Source organism: Eleginops maclovinus, chromosome 10 (genome assembly GCF_036324505.1).
Source record: "Eleginops maclovinus isolate JMC-PN-2008 ecotype Puerto Natales chromosome 10, JC_Emac_rtc_rv5, whole genome shotgun sequence".
NCBI classification, from domain to species: Eukaryota; Metazoa; Chordata; class Actinopteri; order Perciformes; family Eleginopidae; genus Eleginops; species Eleginops maclovinus.
The window spans coordinates 10123178-10139491 of record NC_086358.1 but is presented as its reverse complement, the minus strand read 5'-3'; the positions used below and the strand labels follow the sequence as shown (position 1 = coordinate 10139491).

General features: G+C 39.7%; 1 long non-coding RNA gene across 2 annotated transcripts in view; it reads right to left on the bottom strand.

The window, feature by feature from the left end:
* LOC134871241 (uncharacterized) overlaps positions 1-16314 on the bottom strand; it is a 126707-nt gene that overhangs the window by 23811 nt on the left and 86582 nt on the right. The window lies entirely within an intron of this gene.

The window sequence follows — 16314 nt, the reverse complement described above, 5'->3', positions numbered from 1 at the left end:
CTGAACAGGATCCTCTGCTCCCCCCCCAGGCCTCTTCCTCGTTCCCTTTACCACCGCCACGATGTCAACACCCACCCTCCATTCTGTCACAAGTGTCAGGTGAGGTTGTCTACTGTCTCCTGCTGACACAGCTGCAAACTAGTTCACAGGAAAATTAAGAAATCATAGACTTTAATCAACCTCCAAAGACATGAAGTTAAAAAAAAACTTCACAGCAGGGATAGAGATATTTTTCCAATAGAACCATGAAAAACATATCAAAATAAAAAAAATTCAATGGCAGTTTTTGGCTCTCCAACAAAAGTGTTATGACACTAATTCTTTGCTAAAGCCAGTACAAATACAAGTAAATCAGTTTTTGAAAGCCATGATCTCAACATCTGTCAGAATAATTATTGAATATTTGGTATAGATGAATAACCTGCAGTGTGTTTATGCGTTTGGACACAATAACTGTGCATTTCACTTTGAAATGAGAATTTGTGTCAGCTTGTACTTGGTGAAGCATGCCAAAATGCCTTAATTATCCTACTTAGACATGTTGCTTGTCAAAAAGAAATTCTGTAAATATTTCCCTTCAATTGTGAACTGAATCAACTCTATAAAACAAAGCCCACTTTGCATCTCCCCACACAGAAAAAGCAGCCGCTGCCTAACAACATAGCAGGGAGATGAGCAGGGTGGATTCTACTGAGAGAATCTGTTATCAGGCATGGTGCTATGCACTGACATTAAGGATAATCATATCTATCAGCACACTGCCAAACATTCCCAAGTGAGCCCGGCGGAGAACAAAGCCTGCATCATCTCTGGAAGCTAAGGTTACAGGCGGATGATGATGTACTTGTCACTGGGGTGCAAATGATCCGCCGCTCGGCCAGCAACGAATGCAACAAATAGAATCCACACAGAGATATGTATATCAGCTGAACAGTTTAGATATCTGCTCATTCCTCTGCCTGATAGCTACACATGGCTTGCTTGTAACACTTCTGAACCAGGAAACTGTGCGGACTCTCCAGCAGCATATAATGAGCTGTCTAAGATAAAACACAAAAAGAAGTGTTGGAGGGAAAAAGGAAGCCGGATAATGCAGTCCTTCATTGCCTTGCTCTATTATTACAAGAGTGATATCTTTGTTATTCACACTCACCTTAGAGTGAGGGAGGACACAAAGTAAAATGTAATTTGCAAAAGTTATATGGGAGTAGTAACTCATAGTGTCGCAAAGGAAATAATATTGCGTATGAAACTGCGATATCAAGAGCATGGGCCAACAATTATAGCTGAACTCTGAGGAGGCACAAGATAAAAAAACAACACAATAGCAGGATGAATAGGGTGCTTTGGAAGTAGTGTCAAAGTGCATATCCAACATTTTATTCAAAGCCATGAAGAAAATATCAATAAAAGAGTTGGCAGAACAATTTGAATCTGACAAAGTAGTTGAGGATGAGTCAGTGAATGAATCAGCCTCAATATCACAGACCAAAGCAAAACATTTGGAGAGAAATCCACCCTGAACAGAGAAGTGCTCCATTGGCAGACATAGATTGCCTTTCTCTCCACATGGTTCACATCAATATCCAATTCATTATGATGTATTGACTCCCATCACAGGTATCGCTAATGTATATTTAAGGACATTTCCAGATGATTTAAGTAGTTTAGAGAGCAAAATATCCATGTAAAGTATAAATTGAGTAAACAAATCTATCTTTATTGTGTGCTTGTGAATATAGATTTAAGTAGAAAAGTGAACAGAATTTTTTTTAAACAATTGAGTTTGTCTGGTTTTGAATTATATTAAAGTTGCATTGACCATGACGAAACAAACAACAAAACTTTGTAAGACAAAACAACTGCTTACTGCAACATTGGGTGTTATTTCTCAGTAGGAAAAGAGTCATTTACATTTCACAATCTAAAGTATTGTGTAGTGGCACTTTCATTTATTGTCGAACTTACCAACTCAACAACTGATATGACCTTGTATAAACAAACCTGTGTTTCATGTCTTTGTCACCTAATCTGCCACCACACACACACACACACACACACACACACACACACACACACACACACACACACACACACACACACACACACACACACACACACACACACACACACACACACACACACACACACACACACACACACACACACACACACACACACACACACACACACACACACACACACACACACACACACACACACACACACACACACACACGGTGTGGGCAGACAGAATGGGTGTGGAGCGCTCAGAGCCAGACAAGAGAAACAACTATCAGTAGGATCACTTCACTTCACATGCTGCAGTCTAAACAAGTCTCTGTTTTCATTTCCATAAAGCCGCGCTCTGTCTTTTGTTCTGACGGAGATAAGATGTATAAATTATGAGCAGCTGACAAAGTATACTGGGACGCCTCAGGCAGCTCATCAGTCATGCTCGGGCTGTCAGCAGGTAACTGATGGGGGCCCTACAGGCACAAAGCCCCCTTTTAAGCAAAGGAGGGGGAGGCAGAGGAATTAAAGCTGTTGTTGGAGTCCTGAGGACAACAGCTGACTCATATTTAACAGTCTCTTTAAAGGAGTGAGGCAGAGCCAAAAGCTTCAAGCTTCAGAGTAGGATTTGTGGTTCTATCCTCAGGAGTGTATGTCTTGCTGTTGTGCTCTGTCTGCATTGTACAATGGCCGTCAAGCGGGAGGTAGGCACCCAGAGATAGTTGCCTACAGAGACCACCCAAGAGTGGTGTCTGCTAAGAAAGCATACTGACTGTGATAATCTTCAGCTTAATCAAAACGGCCAAATACATATAATCCTCTCTGTGTATCTGCAGAGAACTCAACTAACGTCCTTGAGATTGTACCACGTTTCGATATTGGTTCATTGAGTTTCATCGCCGTACCGAGGCTGAACCTGTTAGAGAAGAACATTTAATTTACCAGAGCTTTTATGCACTCTATGTAGTTGAGAGATAATTGTAATGAGACACTGTACTGGGGTAAAGATGACAGGTATTAATTGATGTCTTATCCTGCAGCTATGTGGGTGTGAATGAGTTGTTTTTTTTGGTTTTTTTGGGGGGGCTTTTTGCCTTTAATCGGATAGGACAGTGGAGAGCGACAGGAAAGTGGGAGAGAGAGTCGGGGTGGGATCCGGAAAGGACCACGGGTCAGGAATCGAACCCGGGTTGCCGGCATACGTGCAGGTGCCCCAGCCAGTTGCGCCACGGCCGGGGCCATGAGTTGGTTTTATTTCAGTTTGCACTGCACATGTTATTTCCTCTTCTCACTGTCCCGTTTTGTGTTGTGGACACTAGTCCAACTAGGTGGATGTGCCGATCACAACATGACAAAGAAAGTCAACTTTCTGTCCAGCACTGCCGCATATGTTAACAATAAAGGTGCCTGTTTATCCAATATGAGAGGTTGGTGCATAACATTTTCTCAATCTCTGTATATGTTGGTGTCAAGTGCGTAAAAACTATATATTCAAAAGGGTAGTCTGACTTTCATGAAAGATTAGTCCCATGTTAAAGTGGATTTATGTTCTACTTCAAAAAGCAACGATGAGACATGAAGTCCTTTCCAAAAGAAAGGACATTGAGTTCAGCTGGTTTATTTCTCCTCATCATATTTCTGCAAACCAATCTTCTGTGCCTGTCTAGCGTCTGAAAGGACATAAAGTATCACACGTTCATTTGGGTCATCTCCTTTAGTGTATCAAATGATTGGGAGTGTAAAATTCTCTGAATAGAGCCTTGATACCAGAAAAAGACACCCCTGCCTCTCAAGACATGTAAAATTATACAGCTTATCTCTGATGCCCAGGAGGAACAGATGTGTCCACCGTTGCCAATAGATGGCATATTTCCATATGAGTCATTCAACATGACTGCTGAAGCTTAAAAACATCTTTGGTTCTGCTCAGAGCTAAAATAAAAATACCAAGATATTTATGAGAGGTCCTTGTTTCAATGAAAAACCAGTCCAGGAATCAGCTCACTTGTCGCATAAACCTAATCCGATACAGAACAACTTTCACAAGCCAAATGAAAAGAAAAAAAATCTGGGCTCAATATCCTTAAACAAATGTTCTTGTAACAGAGAAGGACTTCTCACAGCTTGTCTTGTAAGGCAGCAGTTGCCCCAAGGATCTGTTTTACAGTATCACAAGCTCACTAAATATGTTGGAGAGTTTGCGTCACTGCATGGTAGAACAAACTTAACTTATAGACTCAACAAGGGTATACATGAAAGTTAGAGGAACCTCACATCAAACCTGTTGGAAAGTACATGAACAAAGCTAAAGGCTACCAAAAGAAATGTCCACAAATGGGGATTTGGGAACAGCTGAAAATGTTTAAATATTATAACAAATTTAAGAAAGCCATTGCAATTGTTGTCATTTTGGCTTAAAATCTATGTAATCACAAAACATTTAAGATACTTCTCCAGCATCAATAGTAAATGTGTGAATGTTTAAACACACAGAGCTGTTTAGGTGTAACGACAGTGACACCAGACCTCTCCACTGACCAGAAAATGACTCCGGGAAAGGTATCATCCGGAGGACACAGCGCATCTGTTCATACACACGAGAAAGTGCCTGTTCCTGTGTGTGCAGGTCTATGAGGTCATCCAGGTGGACATGAGACAGATGGTGGATGGGAAAGCTCTATTAACAAAGAACTTCAATAAAAAATGGTCAATACGTCAATCTGGAGGGGCTAATTATAACTAACGGGCTGATCGTGATTGATTGCTCCAGAGTACAATTACCAACCTGTCCACATTAAACTGATGTATGAGTGTTTTAGGTATTACAGCTCTTGAAAGTTTAATACATTTCTCATTAAAACACTGTTAGTACTGTATGGTGAATGTCCTTTAGGGCTGATTTAGAGGTGACACTGAGAGGCAGAACAAATGAGAGTGGACTATGATAAGAACATGCCCTCTTTAGTGTAAGCACTTGCTCCAAACCCTGACGAGAAAGACGAATCACATCAAAAAGGTTGAAAACCCGTCAACACAACAGCAGCATCTTCATCGTTACAACACAGTCTAAATGATATTTTGTTAATTAGCTTAACTCAACATCGCAAAATGACTTATAATCTACTGTATATTGAGAACATATTTAGCTTTAATGTAGGTTATTGATTGGTTGCCTGTGAAGTTCTGACTGTAGGTAAGTTTGAATATATTTTTTGCTGGTGGGCAATGTTGGAATACCAAGAAGGAATACCGAATTCCAAGACATTTCACAGCATCAGCCATCGCTGCATTACATACCAGACTCCTGAAACCTTCTTCATCAAGGCAAAATCAAGCAAGACATAATCAAGTCCACAAGTCTACAAGGGAGAGTTAAGGTTGACAAAGTATCGAACTGTGATAGATATAAACGTTGTGTAATCTTCAGTATTACAAAGACCTAAATCTCTCGAATCCTTAACCTCAGCTGTATTAAATCAACATTAATTTGAATAACTGTTGAAAACATGATTCGCAATTGTTGTCCTGCAGTGTGGGGAGTCAGATAAAGAGGTTATTACACAATATTTTATACGTTTGTAGGCTATCTGTAACTGTGAAGTGTTTCTAAAGAGAAAGTGACAGGGACAGAAAGGGGAACTGCTATGGAAACAGAAAGGGAGAGCAAACGAGCGTGTGCTTGTGTAAGTTTGCACCATAGCACCCACTCTATTCAGATCCAGCCCAAAAGAGTTGTCTCAGTAACAACAATAGTGCGTAACATGATCTTTCATTACACATTGTGTAAACAGTGTAACCTATCAGTGCTGTCAATCAAGATGATTGATTGTGGCCTGTCACAGGAGAAGAGTGACACGTCAGGAAAAAAAGTTTTCTCCGAACAAAGCGCAGTGCATTCAGGCTGCCACAGAAAGTGGTGATTAATGCGTTCTCACTGGGTAATCCCACACCCCTGGCTAATGAAGGAGGAATCTATCATCCGCACGGCGGTGGCAGATGTCGCGAGGACAGCAATCCAAGTGCCTGGGAACAATTTACTTTCTTTTCTCTAATTGTTCCTGAAAAGTGTGACAGGTTCGGAGAAAAACACTTGAGTCGACAACTCCTTGGGGCAGACAAAACAACATTCAACGACCGCCACTTTAAATACAAACCAACCAACCTCTTTCCACCTGAAAATATCACTTACTGCAAACTGGTAACAGAGATAAGGAAAACCCTCAGAACATTTTCTACGGTATGCGATGTATTTTTCCCCCGTACTGCCTAAAATGGTCTTAAAAATGCTTAAAATAAGACATCTACTAAAACAAGAAATGAATGTACTGTATTTCACTGTAAAAACTAACCTTGGAGAGAAAGTGCACTGAGTTCATAAACAACTCATCTGGGCTTCATTAAGCTGGCTACACATTATAATCACGCAAGAGCAATTAGAGAAAAGGGGTTGAAGCTAAGGGATCATTGTTCAATTCCCTACAGACTACCATGTCTGACAAAACAGCCAGTGGTGCAACATCAGCCAGAAAAACAGCTTTGGATTTACTGTTGTTTGTGAAGCTGTTGTTTCCATTGCTTGTTTTTCAGGCCACTGAGAAAAGCAGACAAACTCCCCCCCCCCCCCGCTTTACCCTAAAGTACATGTCGTTTCAGCACATTCATTAAAATCTGTGTTGGGTAGACTGGCGCGTCTTTCATGTTTGGAAACATAAGCTGCTATTAGCAAAAAAGGGGGAAAGCGGCAAAGTCCAAATGTGTCACAGCTGTCTGTCCTCACATCATTTAATTTAATCTGGTTTCATGCCTGTTCGCATTACAGGCCTGATAAAACAGCAACACTTTCAAACATCTGCTTGCTCTGGGAGCCTGTTGATTATTCATTCAGCTGGAGGTCAGATGGCACTCGGCTCACACAGCCTCACACCCGAGCTAATAAATCAATTTCTGGAGCAATTATGAGTAATCGCATGTGCTTTAAAGTTTAACAGTCTGCTTTACGAGGTGCAGTTCTGTGTGAATTATGCGAACAAGTTGAGTCATTGCACTAATTGCACTTATTTTTGTGAATGATGACCTACTTGTGACCTCCACACATACAGTACACCCCTCCCTCTGGCTATTTGGTGGAGCTGGAGAGGTTTAAGGCCCAAGCTGTGGTGTGGAGCTAAACCTTCACACATCCACTAAAGAGGAAACACTCCATCAGGTATGCCGCTGATAGAAAGATTCAATATGTGCTGATTTTCTGTTCCACACGTGTTTGGGTGTTATCCTGACTAACGAAGGAGCTCAGTGTTGGACCCCCACCATGGTCAGGATACACCATGCATGGTCTGAAATATGTTGATCCGGCCCCAAAGACTTTCAAAGCCTCTGAACCCTTTAAATCTCAGTTGTTCATGTTTTTTTCAAGTCCATTTGTTGAATGTTGTCCAATCAACAAACTAAATTCAAACCCAAGTGGGAATTTATCTGCCAATATTATTTGAACAACAAATACATATAAAACTTCCTCCTTGTCCACTAGCTTAGTCATATTTGACTACTTCGTGACTACATTGAGACAGTTTGCTGTTTGTGTGTCAAAGTTCAGCATTCCCTACCTAGACCAATACACCAACAGAGATACAACATGAACATTCATATAATGTACAAGAAATGTGGCATTACCCACCTGACCTGCATGTCTTGTGGGACTGTTGGGGAAATAAATTAACTTACTAATAATAGAAAAGTACATACTATTTAGTAAGCATGCACAATTACAAAAATAATATTAAAAACAGCCTTTAAAGATCTGAGACGGTTAGCATTGGCTGTAAAAAAGTAACGTTTCTCCATCCACTCTTTGACAGTTATACACATTTTTTTTTCCACTAACTGTATAATCTGATAGCAATGGCCTATAAAAATGGCCAAAAGTTAAACTACAAACAAAAATGTCACTTTTTTAAAAGGTTTTCTGGCATGGAAAAAACAAAAACATTTCCTACAATAGAAAACAACATAGGTTTGAACTACATATAAACTTTAGTGAAATGTTGTGTAAGTAAAATGTTGCTGTGGGTACAGTGTAACGTCATTGTTACACAGGACAATTACTGCAAGCAGTTTTAACGCAGGAGAAAGAAAGGAAAATCATTTGGTGCCAGAACCAACAAAGATAAATCTTACTTTAAGAGTCAAATACACAACAGGCTGCTGAGACAGTTAAAAGAGAGTGAAGATGATGTACTGGGCTGTGAACATGGCTAACACCCAGCTGTTATCATAATCAAAACAACTGCACATGCTGTCCTGATGATTTCATCGAGGTCCAGTCAGATAAACACCGGTGTTTAGATAACGCATCAAAGACCTGCCACAAAGACTGAGTACCTGGCAGAGGTGCTGAACTGTGGGCTTGTTGTTTGAACAGAGAGAGAGCGCAGTGAGGTCAATAACTAACTTCAAATAGCTGAAAAATGTGCCAGAGCTGGCAGGTGGTGCTCACAGCTATATCTGGTCAGATTATCTGGTCGGATGAGAGTCTCATTTATCTGAACTTAGTCTCTAATTGAAGGTATTTACAAAAAGAGAGCTGCTGTTGATCTTTCACTACAGCTTGTTATAGTACAGTGTATACTATCAGGGATTGCTTTGGTCTGTGTTAACATGTTCCAACCTCTCAGTTTGGTGAAAAAAGTGATAGACAAACAATCATCTCAAAAGTTGACTTATAGCTACAATAAGTCAGAGCTATATGTAGTTTTAGATTCGATGCTTGTTTGACCTCTGCTGTACAATGAAAAACAAAAGAGCTGTGTATACTCCTTGATTTATGTGGTAGGTGTGTTGTTAGTGACCAGTTTGAGTTTGGGTCTAGGAAAAAAAAAAATGGATTCTGGTAAAACCTTAGAGAGATGCTAGCGTGGAATGCTAATGCAAGAATAGCAAAATACCAAATATTCAACAGAATTATAATCGTTATCTCTCACACTTGGTGTTTGTAGCATATAATGAAGTACAAACACATCTTAACTAGGGAATACTCTGTTTACTCCACTGGCTCAGTACTAGGCACATCAAATAATCCAAAGTGGTGAGTATATGTCATGAATAGCAATGGAAAACTATGAACAATTCATCTAGCGTGGATGAATTTAATAGCCAAACTTGCACAGTCTTTGATGACTTGAGGGCAAGTGCGTTATTTTCACCTTCCTGCCAGTTGATTTTTGGGAACAGCATGATGCTACAGAGCCTGAGCCATTATTTATGAGCTGACTTCGGCTAAATAATTAAGTAGAATTAAAATGATTTTGGCTTTTATGGGTCCTGCAGCTCCTTCTCAGCCTCCCAGCTATGACCAAATTGCATTTTTCTCAGCGCCAGAGTAAAACATTTGTCAGGACAAAGTCAAATATGTCACAGAACAGATTGGACACAATTCAGATTTGAGAGGCAGATTTGACCCTTTGATTCAGAGTTGGAAAGTATAAGAATATAAATGATAATTTCTCATCCCAGTGTAGATTTTGAAGAGCACTTTAGAGAGACAATCCAGTGAACAAGCAAAGACACATATCTAATTTCTGTCAGAGGTGCCCTTTAGAGTCTAATAATGAGTGATGAAAGAGAAAATGGTAATGTAAATCAATCAAATCATATGTTTCTTTGAGGGGAGCAGTGGTCCTCCTCACACAAGGTCGACCCAAGGTAAATCTGCAAGACCTGAAACTAATTAAGAAATTACAAGCTCCATGTATGTGCTTTGTCACTCCAATGTGAAAGACTGTCGAGTGGGAGAACAGTGCGCAGACTGGACTGATGCTGTCTACTTTGATGTAGGCTTATGCATATGAAATGAGGTCAGATCCTGGTCATTAAAAAGAACTCCTTTACACGGGATATCACGCTACGAGAGGCAATTTCTTCAAAGGGCTTTTACTTTGGAGATTTGTAAGGGATTATGACAGGAAGGCATGTATAAACAAAGCAATGTGAGAAGAAAAAGGAAAATGGGTCATATAATGCCCTCTGTCACAGTTATTACACATCTCAATTACTCAGGCCGAGGAGAGCGCTAGAAGTTACTGGGATCATTTGCCTGAGCAAGAACGCAAGACCAGTCCTGCAGCCAGTCATTTTGTATTTCTTCAAAGATATTTGCGCCTAGTTGATATTGTTTCATTTCGCCTCTGAGGATCAACACTCTTTGGCTATGTAAAGTGCACATACTGCAGGGAAAATAAAACAAAGGAAACGAGCTGGAAACAAGCAAGTGAGATATGCAAATGAGCTTTCCAGTCAGCTGAAAATCATGAGGAGTCACAAAGTAATTGTTATGTCCTTGCTCTATACATTAACACACAATAAAAATAGTTTACGCAGCTATATCAACACTTTTCATAGTTCGGGACACTGGTAAAAGCTTTTTCAACACGATTACTGTAGTCTTTACAGTTTTCAAGGTACTTGTACTTTACTCAGGTTCTTCCTTACATGTTACTTAATACATCTCAAATTCATAATGTTCTTTTTGCTCAACTGCATTCATCTGAAAGCTGAAGTTACCTACTTTACACGTTTTACAGAAACAATATGATACACTCTCACAGATCAAACTACCCTGAAGTCATAGTTAAAATGATCTTATTCAAATGACTCTTCTTATTTAGGTTACTTTTTAGAAAGAAGGAATATAAGATAAGTAATGTAACTTGAAAAACTATCTTGATAAATAACCAAAACGATTATTTGATAACCAAAGACAAGTTTATTGCAGCATTAGGATAGTGAAGTTTTGCTTCTTTACTTATAGCTCTGCATATTTCCCTCCCCACTGTGTGAAAATCACTAATAATGCTTTAATGCTTTTATTTATTTATATACTTCATGTTTCAAAACCCCACCTAATTGCATACATTGTTAGGCGACTATATGTCTATATTTGCCCGGCCCAGCTACCCTGACCTCCCTCTACTCAACCATTGTCAGCCCCTTGTCCCTTACACAGAAACAATGGCCCATTCTTGGCCCTAATGCGCGGCTATGTGACATATAATAAATATTGCATTAGGGGAGCCCGAGAATCTGTCAGTCAGGAGATAATGCCTTTCGTCAGCATCAAACCAACCACAAACGTCTCTAAAGCAAATGATTCCTTTAAGGTATTCCTGTATGGTAAATGATTCATAGTGCCTGCATTGTTAAAAACAGCACTTAAGGGGGGACTGGTTGAAGTAAATATAAGTCATGGCGGAAAAAGCTTGTAGTATTATCCAGGGCTGTCTAAAAGCATATTAATGCCCAGTGTTGTTAATGGATACAAAGGGCTCAGGAGTGTTTCAGTTTGAATAAATCTGTCCTGGCACCCTTCAAAAACTCTGAGCAGACAATTAACATGACACATTAGGCCATTCTATATCTTTAATGTCATTATTCCCCATGTAAGGACTTCTGTACAGCTCTCAATTTCGTATCGTAGCAAATATAAATCATGTTCTATAGTATTTGGTGGAAGGGTAGCAAACAGGTTTTATGTGTTGTTGGAAATACGATCAATATGATTCAATGTATCAGTTAACCCAAATTTCATACACTATTTCAGAAAGCAAAATCGTAAAAGTTGTAAGTGTATCAAACGTTATGACATTATGTTAATTTAAAATTACTGTCATGTTGAATAGCTGTCTCTTTTCGGGAGAAAACAGGTAAGAGTAAATATCTATCTGGACAATAGCCTTCAGCAACACAGTGAACTAGTGAAATACATATTGTTCAGCCCAACACCTTTCCTGCCATTCAATATTCACAAATCTCCTTATAATGGCGGTCACAGACAAAAGAAAGGAAGTACAAGATAGGTTGAAAATGTGGCATGTTGTGAAAGCACCCGACTGCTTTGTCTGTTTTACTTTCCTTTCAGGGCTGAGGTTGTATAGGTCTAAAACATTAGGGTGTTGACAAAATGATGGATGAAGCATGGCAAAGTGGTTAGCAATTGTAAAGGCTCTGAAAACTCCTTCCAAAGCACAAACAAATGACCACTTCACATTGTATCCATCACTGATACATTGTCCTAATTGGAAAGTGAGACCCTTGCCTTCAAAACACAAAACCACAGACACAAAGTGCAATACAAATTTACCCCGGCTAGATGGCTAGGAAAACAATTGACTCCATAGCGGAGGAGCCCCAAAGTGATGAATATTAAAAAGATGAATATGTTTGTGAATATGTCTCAAATATTAAGCATGCCTAATAACTAGAGCTATACATTTTTATCAAAAGTAACTCTACATTTCGGAGGTGCATTGTGAATTGATGTTTCACAGTATGGGTAATATGTGATGGGTATTTTATTGTTTTACTTTATATGTAGTGTAAAATGGATTTACCCAACTGAAATCTTAATTAAAAATACTGAACATCAATCAGTTTCATGCAGTGTTGGCTAGATCGCTAGCTTGAAGTCGACTTATCATTCAACCTCTCAACCAAAGCTTATCTAGTTATCAAAATATGTAGATATAGCATATGGAGACACATTAAGGTCAATAAAAGGAGGTACATCTGAGTCTGTGTGCTGTACTGCCAACAGGAGCTCATGGGCTGTGTTTGCAGTAGTGGTTAGCTTGCTAAAGACAGGCTGCATTCAAGAGATTGGCTGAAAGGTGAAAGGTGAAAGGGGCGATGAATGGTGACCTCCCTCATCTCATGATAAGGAACATTTTAAAATAGGCCTAAGTGAAATTATATTCAGATGCGGTTGTTGAAAGTTCCATTACAAAATGAAAACAGACTTTTGAAACAGATAATTATGTTTGAAATGTCTGGAATAAACATTTAAATCAGCTTCAATAAATATCAGTTATAATGAAAACAAGTTCTACTAATTTCTTAAATTATTACATATATTTTAAATACTTTATATATTACATTATTATGAGTTTGATTCAATGTGTCTGATGTATTTATTTATTTAACATTGGTCACCGATTTAGCATGTTGACTCAAAATCTCTTCAAATCTGCTATGTACTCACAGTTACACTGCAGCTAATTTAATTAAATGATATGAAGTATTCATAATATTTTTTTTGGTTTACTTTGGTTATAGTAAATAAATTCAGGATAAAGAATGAAAATAAGTCTACAGAAAGGGGCTGTAGCTTAGCGGTCTTTTTCAGTTTTCAGTTTAAAAAAATAGGTTTGAGGAATAGTAGTCACAAAGAGCAACATTATAAGATGTTGAAAACTAGATTATATGGAAACCTTTATAAGGCTTTTTCAATCCCCACTAGAGGTCTCTGTCGCTCACCCCCTTCTTTCTACAGAACACCCCCTAAGACGCATGTAAACACAGTCTTCTACCTCAGTAAACACCACTGGGGATGATGCAGGACTATATTCATACATCTGTGTTTATTATTAAAGGAAAGGAAAGGAAGAAAAGTGTTGGCACCATATTTGCTCAGACCGAAAGGCTTAACAGAAAATGCTGTCATTTAAAGTGTTCCTGAAGCCTTCTGTGAGTTTGAGAAATCAAATTAACCCAGTGACCCAAAATCGAAAAGTTCCCGAACAGCCCAAACAAACATGGTTCAATAGGAGTCACAGATTTGGGCCTCACACAGAGGAATGAACTACAAGCATCAGCAGAGGATGCCTGGCATGGCAGGGCATTTTTCACACATTGGCAGCATGAGCGATGTGGGTCACTTAGCGAGTGGCAAGGATTCAAAACAAAGAAAAGGCCCAAGCAATGGGGTCTACTGGATAAATTTGTCAATGTCTTGTGCCTTAAGGCACCCAGCCTCGTCTGACCCCAACCTCCATTCTCAAGATAAATACCTCTGTCACCGTTCACCTTCAGTCCCTGGACACAAATTAAACTTGTCATCCATCATCCTTGTGCAGAGTTATAATTTTCCCCCTCCCAGTAATGAGTTTAGGACCTCTGAACAGGCCAGGGATGGGACCTCGCTGAACATGACAAAGCATTTTGGAGTCCTGATTTTTTTTTTCGTGTGTGGTTATTATTTGTATAAAATGACTTGATCTCACACTCCCCACCGTAAAGCTTGCCAACTGGATAAATGATTGACTGTGACATTCATTGCAACTGTGGGTCCATACAAAGTTCAAGCTGTGGAAGGTGTAAAGCTCCGGGTATTTGTTTCCCTCAAATGGCCACGGCTGACAACCTTGTATGATAATGTGCCCACTGTACATCAACTTAATTGACACTTAAATCTGTCAGTAGCCTTACAAATGCCGACCTTCTTTGGGGAACAAATCCTTTTTAATGTGCATTCTTTGTGAGTGATTGTGCATGTGGGTGAGGAGGGATGGTTTTCAGGGGGGAGGGAATGGAGGGAGTGAGGATACGAATGAGATAAAGAGAAAGCTGTCAAGATAAACAGTAAAATCAACATAAAGCCTCTTAAGCCAAAGTTATCACACAACGTAAAGCTAAATATATAAATATTCCATTAAAATAGCAGCTGGCTATCCACACAAGGACTCACTCACTCAAATTGCTTCCAAATCCCTTTTCACCTGTCTGATTAGGATATTTTTGCCATGTAATGTTATTAGCAGCCTGGTTAAAATGGAGCTGCTGTGCACTGGGGGTTGGCTTATTAATTGTTGTTTTCGTGTCACCACTGCTGTGTGCACCCAGTGATTTAATCAGCTAAATTCACTGCCATGGGAGCTGCTGCCCGAGCCAGGTTTAAACGCTATAGGTGTAATAATATATTGGCAATGAACCTGTCATTCCAATTCATTTCTGAGAATGATTTACATATTTGCTCGCTGAATAACACTGATTAGCCAAATGCGATGAAGTTATTATCTGGCTCCTTCATTGCATTAATGCTGCAGTTTCATTAACTCAATTTTCACTTACTCCTTGTATCCCTTAAATACTGTATGTTCTCATCATGAAAGATTGCTTTGACTGGCTGACAATTTAGGGCAAAATAGTGACCCTATTATCCTCTGGACATTGATAAGCACTGAGATGTGTGTGAGACTTCTGCTTCCTGCTTTAAGACTGGTAATGACCTAGGGGCAGCAGCTTCTATCTCCCTCACAGGTACAATCTTGTTTACCTCAATTCCCCGTAGACACCGTTCTCTCCCCAGAGACCTGATCTGGCTTCTTTATCCTCACCTCAGTCACCTACCAGGTCCTTTTTCTCTAATCACAAAGCATCTTGCCGCTCTAAACCTCTGCGTTATCAGGAGGGGCAAAGCCTTTGGTACTCACCGCAATTAACCCGGGGCCTTGTTACCAAAACAGTCAGTACAGCGAGTCAGTCTCCATGGGCGAATAGTGCAAACAAGGCCTGGTTACCTCCATTAGTGATGCTAAAAGTGATGACATAGACTAGGGATAACACAGATACACCTTACATCATGTTTCCCACAAGGTTCTAAAGCTGCCAGCTGACTGCTAAATAAAAAGCTTATTTCTGACTGTCTGCGTCCAAAACAGCTACGACAGGTGAGATTTCAACATGTCATGACGCTGCCATTATTTTAAATCCCTTTTCCCAAGGTGGAAGGATTGCAAAATGAGGCTCCTACAGCCGTCTCTGCTCACAACCACTGAATGACAACAGACAGCTACAGTGATGCAGAGACGGACGGACAGAGATGGATGGATCGATAGACGACTGCATATGCAGACGTGCCTATTGATAAACTCCTGCTGACAACGGGCAACACTTTGGGCTCATCGGTGGAAATGTCAGTCATGCTGGCCATTAGTTTGCATGCATTTCAGGTCGGATGTCCTCAACCTGTGACCGTGGGGTACGAAGGCCAGCCTACAAGGCCCGTAACATGCCAAAACACTTTTTTATCACTTGTCAGAATCGATTCCACTTGGTGTCAGTCCAGGCGTCTCTGCTACTGTATGTGACAAGGAACAAGGGAGCTTTGATTTCTGACAGTGATGAAGCTAATATACATGAGCAACTGCAATGGGTCTGATGTTGCCATCACTTTAGTGTACTGATGTAACTCACAAAGGGTAGCAACTGTTATTTTTGTTATTGATTAATCTATTTTTCATTTATTGCTCAGGAAAAGAGGTGAAAAATAAACAAGGTGGTGTCTTTAAGATGCATGTTTTCTCAGACCAACAATCAAAAACCAAAAGAAAATACAATATATTTACTATGACATACATTTTCAAGAGAACATATGTTTTCTTTTTTTTCCAATAATGAATTGTTTAGTTGTGATTTTTTGAGCCATGTAGTGTAAAAGGATTAAGCAACAACACATATCTCAAAGGAGACTGA